The sequence below is a fragment of the Taudactylus pleione genome, unplaced genomic scaffold (assembly GCF_031769625.1).
Source record: "Taudactylus pleione unplaced genomic scaffold, aTauple2 ptg000967l, whole genome shotgun sequence".
NCBI lineage: Eukaryota > Metazoa > Chordata > Amphibia > Anura > Myobatrachidae > Taudactylus > Taudactylus pleione.
In genome coordinates this window covers 5,190,018-5,204,027 of record NW_028285368.1, presented here as the reverse complement: position 1 = coordinate 5,204,027, position 14,010 = coordinate 5,190,018, and the positions used below count along the sequence as shown (strand labels likewise).

The following is a 14,010-nucleotide window of genomic DNA, read 5'->3' as shown; positions in this document are numbered from 1 at the left end:
ACAAGGATTGACTCACAGAGCCCTGTGCTGGTTCATAAAATGGGGGACCCCTACATATTTTGCCTCCCGTATATTTAGAACCAGGACTGCCTCAGGATACCGGAGCTGATAATGCTTTTAGGGGGAACCCTGCACCATTCTTTTTTTTTTAACAATTTTTTATATTAGTACACACATGCAGCTTGCATGTATCTCACTGATCCTGTATGTGCAAGCTGCATGTTTGGGTGTGTTTGGCTGCGGTCAGACACCGGGAACTCGGGGAGAAACTCTTTGTAAATTTGTATTTTTCATTTTTAAAATCTCTACTGAGTCCTGGCAAAGCTCAGTGTTTGTTCTCGAACAAACTCGGGACAAACACGATTCTTCATAAATTTTTCCTGCAGGTTTGAGGAGCAGTGGAAACACACCCCTGACACTGAATACAATGGAAAATTTAAAGCATGAACCCAAATGACAGGTTAGAGAAGCAGTTGGGTCATGTTAAAGGGGTAGGAACTATTATAGCCCCTGCAAGTATGTTGTGTAAAATTGTATGAAAGACAGACTGAAAGCCTCTGTGTAAATACTTTCTTCACTACTTTCAAGTGCTAAGAACAATGGGAGGGATTCGGTTGAGCGCGTTGTCGCACGGCTGTGTGCATTTCGCCAATATATGGTAGGGCTGAGGTTGCAGGTTTTTCTTTGCACCTCTATGGGCTGTGTGTGAAAACAGCACTTTGGGTCTAAAGTACTGAATTGAATTCTCCCCAATGTTTAAGTAGTAAACATCACTACCACTACACATATTGCACTGTTTTTGAGATGCCTAAACCTGCTCCTGTCCTCTATCTTGCAGATAAGATCTAATAGCTTCCTATCACTCCCCACCCCCCTTCCTCCATTGTCCTGTATTGTGCTGTAATTCCTGTCTCAATGCTCTACTAGTTGCCTTTAAGACAGTGGTTCCCAAACTTTTTTGAATCACAGCGCTCAAGAGTATCAGCATTGTTTTCACGGCACCCCTAAGCCAAAAGTTTGTTATTGAGAAATTTAGAAAAAAATGTAGTAAAGTGTGCTCACCTGTCCTCCTTAGGTTCAGTTATGTGATAGTGGACAGGTTTGCACTTTTGGGAACCACTGCTTTAGTGCTTATAAAGAGAGTTTGGGCAGATGCAGTCCGTGTAGCCCAGTGCTCCCCAAACTTTCTCAGTTCATGGCACCCTTACTGTTATTATTATTCTTGATGTACTTTGTAAGGTGCTGCAAAAAAATTGCGGCGCTATATAAAGAAACATAAACATTAGAAACAAAACTGGAGTAAATTATGGATGTTATTAACAGATTTTTTTTTTTTTTTAAGTACACATTGAGGGACTGCTGGGTAATAAAAGTGCCGGTGACAAATATGCTGCAACAAAGCCAAAATGTAAAAAAAAAAAGTGACTTTTCATTAAAATTTTCCCAAGGCAGATTTGCAATTCTCTGCTTTCTCAGCGATACTGACGCAGAGAACTATGGGTTGTTCTACCACTTCACTGTCCCAGTCTAAACTGTTGATTGGTTGGAATGAAAATCTGGTAACGTATGGGAGTAAATGATGATCAGCAATTTGCTCCTAAATGCCAGAAAACAGATGAAAATGTCGTTCAGACAAGTTTGTTAAATGTTTGATCTAAACCAGTGTTGGCTAACCTTGACACTCCAGCTGTTATGGAACTACATAACCCAGCATACACTGCTACAGTTTTGCTATTAGGGCATGCTAAAACTGGCAGGGCATGCTGGGATATATAGTTCCACAACAGCTGGAGTGTCAAGGTTAGACAACACTGAGCTAAACTATTTGTTCAAACAACAGTTTTGGTCCATTTTCCAGCGTTTGTGAGCAAATTGCTGATTGTCATTTGCTTTCATACCTTACCAGATTTTCATTCCAACCAATCAACTAGTTGGCTGGTTAGACAGATCTTTAGATGTGTGGCCAGCTTAAGAGTACTTTACATGCAGGAACAGTACAAAAAAAGAAAATTAAAAAAAATGTAAATAAAAACAGCCATATTTGTCAGGACTGCACGTGAAAGAGCGGCTGTTAGCATCAATCAGCATCAGCCATTCCAGCACAACAGTTGTAGAGGTGACTCACCAGAACAGAATAACCAATCCAATGCACTCTGCCCACTGCAACCAGGACAACGCAGCTGCATAACAGAAAAGGATCTACGAACACTCCACATGTGTTCAGGGCAAGACGCTTGAATAAAGTAGAGGAGTGCTTGGCCCTGTATTGGTCTGTGATTGGGGACCACAAGTGTCTGCAGCAGTGAAGAGTTTTTCCACAGACCTTACTAGGAAAGGAGAAGGTGCCCTGACCAACCAAAGATGCTCATCCCTTGATGGGACCTCTCTGCACTGCACTCTACCTGTAAGAAGCTCACAATGCTCCAACCCAACTACTGTGTAATATTTTCCATTCACACTAACGTAATACAGGTTGAGTCTCCCATATCCAAAATGCTTGGGACCAGGGATATTTTGGATGACGGAATATTCCATAGTTTGGAATAATTGCATACCATAATGAAATCTTGTGAATGGGACCCCAATAAATACACAGAATACATTTATGTGTTATATACACCTTATACACACAGCCTGCAGGTAATTTTATACAATATATTCAATAATTTTGTGGCTCAAACAAAGTTTTTGTACAGAAATGAAATTAATTTATGTTTCATATACACCTTATACACAGCCTGAAGGTAATTTTATACAATATTTTTAATAGTTTGTGCCTTAGACAAAGTTTGTGTACATTGAACCATCAAAAATCAAAGGTTTCATTATCTCAGTCATGCCAAAAAAATTCCGTATTTCGGAATATTTGGATATAGGAAACTCGTCCTGTAATCCCAATAACTGTAACAAGCTACAATTAAATGGGGACTGACTGCAGGGAAATCTAACTGCAGTTTGGTTCAGGGAAGCTTTCTACTAATAAATATCCTATTTGGATCTAAACGTTAACTGTACCTTTATCTAGTAATTTAAATCTGTGTGTGCCCATTTTGATGGTAAAATTTGAGAGTTTTCCCCAAAAAATTGGTGGAAATTGCCAACATTATTAGAAATTTACTGGCCGATAAATATTCTCTCTGGTAGCTAGTTCGGCTTAGTGTCCATTTCACAAAAAATCATGGTAAACCGTATTTCTACAGTCATAATGCCTTCATCAGTATAATAGGCCTAGTGCCTACTGCACTGAATAGAAAGTGTTGAGAAATGGTGTTTGATACTCCTAACAGGATAGGACCTAAATAACCAGTGGTGGGGTAGTGGGCCTATTATGTGATTGCTGGTGAAGACCTAGCCAAAATAGCTACTGGGCCTAATACCCATAATTGGAGGGCACTGGAGGATGTACAGGAGAATATAGGCCCAATGGCCACAGGCTTCTCCTAAACTAAACTGCTGGACCTAGTGTCCAAAACATGAGGATGGGGGGGTATCTATGGCCTTGTAAGCTGATCTAAACATTCATGAGGGTGTGTGAGACAATCTCGGCCAAAAGGCTGTAGGTGAGCTCTGTTTGGCTCATTTTCCTGGCCTCCCATTGGACGAGCTTGAATCTAGCAAGATTAAAAAGTTTCATAGCAAAAAGATAACCGCAAATAACCAAAGATTCTCCAGTGATGCCAGTTAACTCCTCAAGGTGGTCTCATTTGCAGTGATGGTTCCATGACAGCTTCCCTGGGGCTGGACCATACTCTCTATACTGTATATTGATAACTTGATTGTTCTTTGTACTGTATGGTGGTCACTAGGATGCTCTCTATTACATGGCAGTCTGGTATTCTTTCTGTGTTGTATATACAGATGTGTCTACATACATGTAGCCTCTGCGCATAAAGCAGCCCTTCTAGTCATGCCATGCGTGACGCGATTCGGAAGTGTCGAGTGTCTTTCGTGCTATTTTTTTACCTCTTTAAATGTCTTATTTGCGAAGCGAATATAGACATGCCGCATATCATTTAATTCACCATAAGTTGCTTGTGCGTCCAATACGCATCACTTTGCGAATGATGCATTTTAAGGTAAAAAGTTGCACGAAAAGACACATGGCGGTCACTTGTTATGTGTAACGTGACTTGTAGCGCACTGAGGATAGATGTATGTGGACACATCTGTAGCTCACTAAGATGCATTCTCTTCATGTGTGTCACAAGACTGCTCTCTGTATTCTCTGTGATGCTCTCTACATTGTATAGTGGTTTCTGGGATACTCTCTATTGTATGACTGTTACTAGGGTGCTCTCTCTATAGTTTGACTGTAAGTAGGATGCTTTTTACAGTTTAAAAAAGTCACTTGGATGCCCTGTGTATTGTATGGTGGCCTCTAGAATGATTTCTGTATTGTATATCAATCTCCAGGATATTTCCTGTATTGTATATAGGACCCTAAAAAGTGTTAAGTTATAACAACTCTACTTAACCACTGTGTTGCATTGGCCCCACCAATGTGGTTAGAGATAATGGTGTGCTAATCCTCTGCTCTCCCCTTGCTCTTGAACCTAGGCCCATTGAAAAGATAAAGGTTTTGGATATTCAAGTGGTTGGAGGGCACCCCAAATCCCAAGTGGGGATTATGGCCCCTAGTGAGTAATCCAGCTCTGTATACAGTGCAATACTGAATTCAGAAACATCCAGGCACCTTGTCTGTCATTTTATGTCTGGCATTTATAAATTGCTCTACTCAACAGGATTTTTAAAAGTTAAAAGCCCTGAAATTATTACGTCGTAACCCAGAAGTAAACATGACGCACTTCCGGTCCGGCAATATGTATTAAACATTTTTTTAGATATAAATTCCATATATATGAGCTATATCTATATGATTTAGATTGCACAATTATTGGATTAAATAATGTTACAGGACACACGGGAAGCTGCTATCTAATTAACAGGATTTTCGTTATTGTGACCCAGAAGTTAAACACCAAGTAAGGTATATAAAGAGACATCAATACATTTCCTGTCACACTGCCTGGAGGAAGGGAGGAAGCGCTCCGGAAACGCGCTGGACACGTGTGACAGGATTGATCAACATAAGAAATTATCCAGGAGGACCAACAAAGGGACCCTCATTGTGGTAGTGCGGAAACCTCCAACTTTACAACTACGGGCCCATTTGAAAGGGACTTCTGTTAATTCTCCATCTATTTTTATTGTTGATAAAGTGTATGGTTTATATTACCAGAGGTACACTTTTTATTTGTTTGAAATTAATAAATGTTTTTAAGTGAGAAGTACTACATGATGTTTGTGGCATGAATTCTTTGTCTCAATGTATTGCATGAACCACTACTTATGCTGGCCATTCACGCTACAATTATCGGGACGATCCGCCCGATATCGGCGGATCGCCGCGATAATTGTAGCATGTGGGGGGCGACCGAGGGTTAAATATTGCTCGGTCGGGCATGCTGGATTGTCCAGCATGCCCGTCCGATGCGATATTTAGCGGGTAAACTGTCGGCCGCATCGGGCAGTGTATGCCCAGCGCAGCCGACAGACAGACATTCCTGTGTTCCTTCCTACGGAAGGAACAGGGAAATGTCTCCGCCCCCGGGGGCGGAGCGCGGATGTCGGGCTATACACTGTGAGATTTCTCTCACAGTGTAAGCCGGCGACTTCTGCGGCTGGCAGGCTGCCAGATAAAATGTCTGTCGGTCTGACAGGCATTTTATCTGGTAGTGTATGCCCAGCATTATGAAAGAATGATCTACTCACAAAACGAATTATCAACTCTAGGAGGGAAGTATATCCAGTAATATTTTAAGACACTAGCACACTTTAGCTTTCTAATTTGTGCTTTGTCATGTTTGTCAAAGTTCTAAGGGTAGAACCATTGTGATTGCTAGTCTGCTGCTAGCCCAAGGTCGCTACTAAAATTATATTTCCCTACTCAACAGGCATTTTGCATTTGACATGAAATATATCCATTTCCACATAATTTTGTGCGTAGAATCCGAATGAACCATCAGAAATTTTAGATATTTTGCAAAATTTTATTTGAAAATGAAAGTATTTAATCACAATAAGTTCTTGGCAAGACTCCCTTCTGGCTGCCCTTTGGGGTACGTATCCTGCTCAGACTCCTCTTTCACGCCAAAAAGTCAAAGAAAGCCTATTAGCACCTTGATAAAGATGGCTTATAAAATGTACATTGACTGCGCATTTCCTGGTCATTATGGTTACCAGGATAAAACCTGGCACCCCATATTTCATGCATAACCTGCACAACTAATCTGTCAGAGTGGTTTAAAGTAAATTGCCATATGATGCTATTCACTGTCCCACTGATATGGCGTGACTGTACTGACTGTTATTGTTAGTGCAAATTGGTTTTTATTGGTTAATGTGCAAAAAATAGATAAACAAAACATAAAAAAATCATTTTACATACAAATAAAATATAAGAAAAAGGAAAAAAAAAAAACTTACAATACTAACATCAAGAAAAACATATTAAACTCACAGGTTTGAGGGGAAAGGAAAGAAACGATGGGGCAAAGGGAAAAAGAAAGAGAAAAAATAAGTAAATAAATACAGCTTCGGGTGCAACCAAGGCAAACAGAAGGGATGTAGACTCCACTCTATCAATTCCAGAGGCCGGTCAAATTAAACAAACCCTAATCCATGACAAAACAGGGGGCCACAGGCCCCAAGGGTACCGGAAACCATCCAGAGGCTTAGGAGGGATGAGATGCAATAATATTCTTAAAGGTTTTCGAGTCCTCGAAGTCCATCCAACGGAACCATGTACCTCCTGAAAGCTGTGTAGTTATTGTCTGTTGAAGACCAAATGCCATTTCCATATAGAAATTGATTCGAACAAGCCAGTCTCTAACCATTGGAGGAGAGGAGGAGTGCAACTTTTCTGGGATAACTGACTTAGAAGCGTAATTTACACTAAATGCCACAAAGGGGATTTTTTTATATCTCAAAATAGAGGCGGGGGATAGGTGAAACAGCCAGAACAACGGATCAGAGGGAACAGGCTCCCCTATAATGATTGCAGAGAGTTTAAGGACTTCTGACCAAAACTGATGAAGGGTGAGCGCATTGCCACCATATGCGAAATGGCTTGCCAGGGGCATTTAAGCATCGCCAACAAGTATTCTGCACGCCAATCCCCATCTTGGAAAGGACATCTGGAGACCTATACCAGCGAGATGTTAGATGCAAGCATGTGCTAAACTAAATATTTTAACCCAGTTGGCCTCCCCCCACCTCTGCACCCAAGTCCCATGTTTTAGTAATATGTGGCAGACGAATACTTGCATCCTCCGAGAGAATTGAGTCTAATTGAAGTAATAGACCGTGGGGTAAAATCGATTACTAAGGTGAAGAATGGAATCAGAATGACGGAAGTGGATTTCTTGTACTAGGACCATATTAGCTCTTTTGGCATGAAAGGAGCTTCAGCCCTCTGGCATTAACAGAATTTATTCTAAGAGAGGCAGCCATGGGTAGGGAAAGAGGAGAACAAGGAAGGCTTCACGAAACCAGAGCTGTAGGAAAAGAAAATTAAAACAATTGGCAGGGAAAGAAAAATCAGAGAAGGGAAAAAAGAGGGGGGAAAGAAGGCAAAGCAACAAAAACAAAACACAATTTGAAAATAAAAATAACAATGAATGTGTGAAAAAACCGCGTCAGCACAAAGAGGGGACCACCAGTGTACCCATGTCACAGTTAAATTTGCAGTAGGGGGCAATAACTTCGTCAACCTAGACCATACAATAAAAAAAACTAAGTAGCAAAAATATAGAACAGTGCTAACTGCTAAATCTGTAACACTTAACATAACTTCGGTAAATGGCATATCTCCATGAAGGAAAAAAATACTGTAACGGGCTAACAGCCACCTCCCAAATTGGGAGGGGCCCATAAGGGCCTGTACAAACTGCTAGCAATGGCTAATATGGACAACAAGAAACTAACTTGATAGCTATACCTGACAATAGACTCTCAGAGAAACAGAATGACTCTCAGTAACAAAAGAAAGATACATTGAAATACAATACATATATACAGTCAGGTGCATAAATATTGGGACATTGACAGAATTTTCAGTTTTGGCCTCTATTCACCACCACAATGGCTTTGAAATGAAACAAAGAAGATGTGCTTTAACTGCAGACTTTCAGATTTAATTTGAGGGTAATTACATCCAAATCAGGTGAACGGTGTGGGAATTACAACTGTTTCTATATGTGCCTCCCACTTTTTAAGGGGCCAAAAGTAATGGGACTATCAACTCAAAAGCTATTTCATGGACAGATGTGGGCTATTCCCTCATTATTTCATTATCAATTAAGCAGGTAAAAGGTCTGGAGTTGATTCTAGGTGTGACATTTGCATTTGGAATCAGTTGCTGTCGACTCTCAATATGAGATCCGAAGAGCTGTCACTATCAGTGAAGCAAGCCATCATTAGGCTGAAAAATCAAAACAAACCCATCAGAGAGATAGCAAGTTTTGTAGTCGAAAACAGGCGGTAATTTTCGCCTGTTTTCATTTTACCCCTATTCAATTAGAAAGACTTTCCGCCTAGGTGGAAAGTTAACACAAAGTAATAGGTGGAAAAGTATCGCCTATGAATAGCAGGCGTTAAAAAGTGCAGAATTGGGGTTTTGGGGTGCAACATTGCGGGGACCCCCCCGCCCCGTGCAGCCTTCAGATAGTCCCCCAAAGGTAAACTGTGTAAAAAAAAATTAAAAAACACTTTTGGACACCCCAAAAAAATCACTTTAATTTTGGAGGTGAACAAAAAAAATTGGGGGACAAAGTGTACATGACTCTGAGGGGGTCCCCAAGTATGCCCCAAATGTTTTATTCATTGCAGCTGCTTGCGGCAGGTGGGTTTTTCACATTTTTTTTTTCAACTCACTTTAGCAACTATAAAATATTCTGACCCCCATTTTCAAGTACCCCAAACCTGGTGGGCATAGTTATTTTTCCCCAAAAAATCTTCTAAATGCTCTTCTGCAGCACTTTCTTCCAAGCTGCATTTATGCACCTGCCACGGCTATTACAAACCCCGACTTCCTTCAAGAGATAATAATGGTGGTACCCATAGTGATCACCTATGTCTAAACATCTTTAGGGTGTCCGCTGGAATATTTCCCAAAAATTCCTGTTATGTTTCTACCTGTAAAAAAACGGGATAAAAGTTTTAAAAAAAATGACATAGGGCCCCCCTCCAAAAGCCAAACCAGCCCCAGGCTTGGCAGCCAGTGGTGGTTTCTAAAAATACGGGGAACAAAATATGTAGGGTTCCACAGTATTTTAGAAACCAACACCAGGCTGCAGGGACTAGTGCTGGTTTTAAATATAGGGGGCAAAAAAGACATGGGGTTCCCCCTATATTTAAGACCAGCACCAGACCAGTTGTTTGAAATAAAGTTATACTAATCACGGTGTGTGTGTTTTTGTCTTTTTTTAACTATTTATTTTACAGTGAAGTTACAGATGCCGTATGTCTGCTGGCACTTGTAGTTCCACAAGTGCAAAATGGCAGGCATGCTGGCACTTGTAGTTCCACTGTAAAGTACAATAGTCTTAAATTGTTTGCCCCCCCCATACCCACCGCTCCAGGGGTATGGGGAAGAGCCCCGGGCTTCAGCGTAAACCTGTGGTGCTCGGGAGACCCTTTTTTGGGGGTCCCCGAGCTCACCAGCTTACGCTGACCGACTTGGGGTGCTAATGCTTTGGACCTGGAGCCCCGGTGATTGGGTCTCCGGGCTGTGGCATTACACCGTGGTCAGTTGGGTCTGGTGCTGGTCTTAAATATAGGGGGAACCCTACGTCTTTTTTGCCCCCTATATTTAAAACCAGCACTAGTCCCTGCAGCCTGGTGTTGGTTTCTAAAATACGGTGGTACCCTACACATTTTGTTCCCCATATTTTTAGAAACCACCACTGGCTGCCAAGCCTGGGGCTGGTTTGGCTTTTGGAGGGGGGCCCTATCATTTATTTATTTATTTTTTACTTTTATCCCGTTTTTTTACAGGTAGAAACATAACGGAAATTTTCCGGAAATATTCCAGGGAAGCCCCTAAAGATGTTTAGACATAGGGGATCACTATTGGTACCCCCATTTTAATCTCGTAAAGAAAGTCGGGGTTTGTAATAGCCGCCAGCAGGTGCATTTTTTCCAAACATTTTTAAAAATGACTTTAGGGACTTAAAAATATGCTAGTACCCATTTTCATACCCCAAAGTTGATGGGACCACTTAAAAAACCCCAACTGCTCTTCTGCATCTCTGGAAAAAAACACCTACCGCGGCTATTTAAATACCCCAACTTTCTTCTGCAGGCAAAAACGGGGGTACCCATAGTGATCCCCGAGGTCTGGACATCTTTAGGGGGGTCCTACAATTATTTCCCAAAAATTCCTGTTTTTTTTTCCGCCGATCCAAGTATCGCCGGGTCCCGTTTTTCGCCTACTTTGAAATTGAATGCGGGGATATGCGGGCACGCGCGCAATACTTTAACGCCTACAAAACAGGCGAAGTCGGCGTTAAGTCCGGGCCGCATTAACTTAACGCGGCTCTGCTCAAATTGAATACGGGCCTTACTCTGAGATCCTTTCCCTGGTTTGCCCCTTTGAGAAAATAGTGGAAGTTACACATTCCCCTGTTAGTGGAGCAGCACAGTGGACACAATGTGCCTACATGAGGCCTCGAATGTTGGCTATTTGAGGTCATATTGAGGTCACATTGAATGCCAGATGGGGACGAGGGTGCTGACAATGCTTCTAGAGAAGACAGTTCTCAGTAATGCTGCGTTACAAATCACACTAGGAGGTATACTGTATATAATGAAGCTGTAAGTTCTGTAGTCGACCACTGGAGGAAACACCAACCCAGGAAAAGAAACAGTCTAGGTAAAGGAGGACAATGTAATTCAGGGGAGCAAATCAACAATTAGTGTGTGGTGGGGGGGAGAATAGATATAGGATTAAATCCCCATTCAAGGTTATCAAAATGTGTAGGCAGCTGAAGAGCTGTAATTAAATCCAGCAGCAACATATAATGGCTACCTATGGCCAGAGCAGGGAGCCCTAGGGAACTGAGGCTGCAGAGGGACCAGCTGCTTTCATGTACAGGCAACAGTAGAGGAGAAAAAGACACAATGGGGTGCAATAGACCAACAAGCGCACCTTCGATCAGCAGCCTAGAGTAGAGATACACTGGGTCACCCTATAGACCCACAAATCGGCTCGTATTTGACTGGTATCAGGACACCCGGCGCTAATGTCACCAAAAAATATATAGACAAGTAACAAGGCAGAATAAGAAAAATAAAAATACTTTCCTTAGAACTGGGTTTTTCTTTCAGTAGTAACTAAATTTTTCATCATAAAAGAAAATTATGAGCAAACATAGTATAATTCCATAGAATACAATTTATTCCAAATAGGATCCAAGTATATAAAACACAATGAGATGAATACTAAAATCACAATATATACTAAGTGAGGATTCTGGTATAAGTGCAAAATCGCTATAATAGTAAAGTGCATGTAGGCTTTTAACTGTGCAAAATACAACACAGAATCGACAGCCAAACTAGCACACCCTACCAGAATGCCACACAGGTAAGCGTGGGGTGCAAATAAGGTCCCTCCAGATTTCACCTTCCGTGTCTAACAGCAATAGTCCTTAGTCATCAGATATGAAGTAGCACAAAGGTTGTACCAATGCATTTTGAGCATTAGCTCTTCCTCAGGGTTATCCATGCTAGTCACATAGCTGACTTTTAAATGCTGGGATCCACGTGCAGCCGTAACCAGAAGTGACGCGGAACACGCACTTCCGGTTTCGCGTTGAGCTTTCCCCGGGTGTACCAATCGTCCTGTTGGTGTCAGAGACCTCTAGCATCGGCGATTTAGGAAGTGGGGTAAAGTCAAACTTGGTAGGTGACTCAGATGGTGAATTGTAGACAGAGAAAAAAAAACAATTCTTGTATGCGGGAACCTGAAATAGATAGACCAGAAGTAACATCATAACTTGCGATGTTGCTTTTGTAAAGAATATTCCAACCAGATAGTCTATTCGATGCCATCTGTCATTCTTAGTTCAGAAAAATCAGGAAACACCCAGTGGGGCGGAATACTGGAAAACGGTCCACATGAAATTAAAAAATTCATATTATTAAGCAACATAAAATCCACGATTTCATAGAGCCACTTTTAAAACCACTCAGTAACTATTACAAATATATAATATTATGATCAACGGTATAATACAAGCCACATATGATTAAATATCAGGAATGGAATAATCAAAAGGGAGTTTGAGAGGTAAAAAAAAATAACTAATTTAAAAACCATTTTAGCTTGAAATCTTTGTTTAGGCTACCTGGGGAAAGGGTTTTTAGCTTGTGTGTCCACTTCATTTCCATTCTGGTCAGTTTTGGAAGCCACGGAGATGTAGCAGCGGGGCAGAAGTAATTGCTGCCGCTGCTCTGGGTGTGTATAGGCCGCCGCTTGGAGGAGAGCCGCGGAGACGCCTGGTCAGCAGCAGGAGGGAGCTTGTGAATCAGAAGCTCACCCAGACAATACGGGGAGTGCCGGTGGGTGTGGGGACCCCCCAGAACACCCCCAAAAGGTTAAAGGCTATAGGAGCTGATGTGAAGCACGTCTGTTCACGTAGCCTGCCAAGCCACGCCCCCCCGACTGTTATTTTTGTCTGGCTAGTATTGCTGGGCATTCCAGTAGAGCTAAGCACACTATCACATATCCCAAAGTGTCTTCAGCGCTAAAACCTGTGCCTCATGGAGAAGGGCTGACTGATCCTGTACCTCGTGTGTGTGAATCGGGGACATAAGAGGAAAGAGAGTTAGAAGATACAGAAATTATGAGTCAGAGTATCACCACAAAACTCAAAACAAATCAAGTCACATTATAGAACGGAGAATAAAATGATTTGTTTTGTCACTTGAAAAGGTCAAAACAACAAGCTGTACTTTTGGGTTCTAGGCAGCAACAGTGGAACCTTCTGGCTCACAGTATGACCATTTAAATTTAGAACCTAGAAACTTTCTTTGGCCACATTTTTTGAAAAGGAAAAAATGTGTGTGCAGGGGTGTAGGAATTAAAATTTTAATGAGGGAAGGGGGGTGGGGGGTTGCAAAAAGCCAAAAACTACTATAGGTTCTGGAGCCCTTTGTTCTCACGTTTAGTGTTTTGTATTACAACACTTGCAACAGTGACTGTAGAAATACAAAGATTCCCAACCCTATGTTAATTTTTGTTGGTGTTTTTGGGGTTGGCCAGTTTCATTGCTTATTTTACTATAAAAAAATATTTATTAATATTAACTACCAACTAATACATTAGCTGTTAGAAAGCTAGACAAATTCAATAGTTCATCTAAAATATTTTAATTTTTCATAGTTCTTAACCTAGTTTTTATTCAGATTTTGTTGACGGCCTAATCTTATTTGATTGGGAGTATTTTTAAATCCTATAGTCCCTGCCTCACTGGTTATGGTATGTGCTATAATATCTGGTATGTGCTACGATCTGGTGACAATGAAACTGCTGCTAACGTTTTAAACCGTCCACAGGCCACAATCATTCGCTCTCTCTATTTCTTTGTCGTGCAACATACAAGAACAGTCAATGGGAAATGCAACTTCCCTATCTCATGTGTCTGCTTATGGTTACTGCAAAGTGGGATCGCAAAATGAGTGGGGCTCCTAAGAAAAGGAAAAAAAAGAAAATGTACACCAAACAAACATGAAGATAACTTTAAACAACAACAGACGTTCATGGGTGGGGGCAAAACAGTCTTTTCCCACCCATAGAAATCATGGGGGGGTCAACTGCCCCTGTGTGTGTGTACTTGGTGTTCTCTCAAGGTCCGGTGCGGGGCAGGGTGCCTGGACCATTAGAACGGGCACGCTAGCTCGCGCCTTAGGTGAATGTGTCTGAAAATGGGGCATGGCCATGAGAAA

General features: G+C 41.5%; 1 protein-coding gene across 2 annotated transcripts in view; it reads left to right on the top strand.

Moving 5' to 3' along the window:
• LOC148454933 (uncharacterized) overlaps nucleotides 1-14,010 on the top strand; it is a 68,929-nt gene that overhangs the window by 20,969 nt on the left and 33,950 nt on the right. The gene's annotated exons all lie outside the window — the stretch shown is intronic.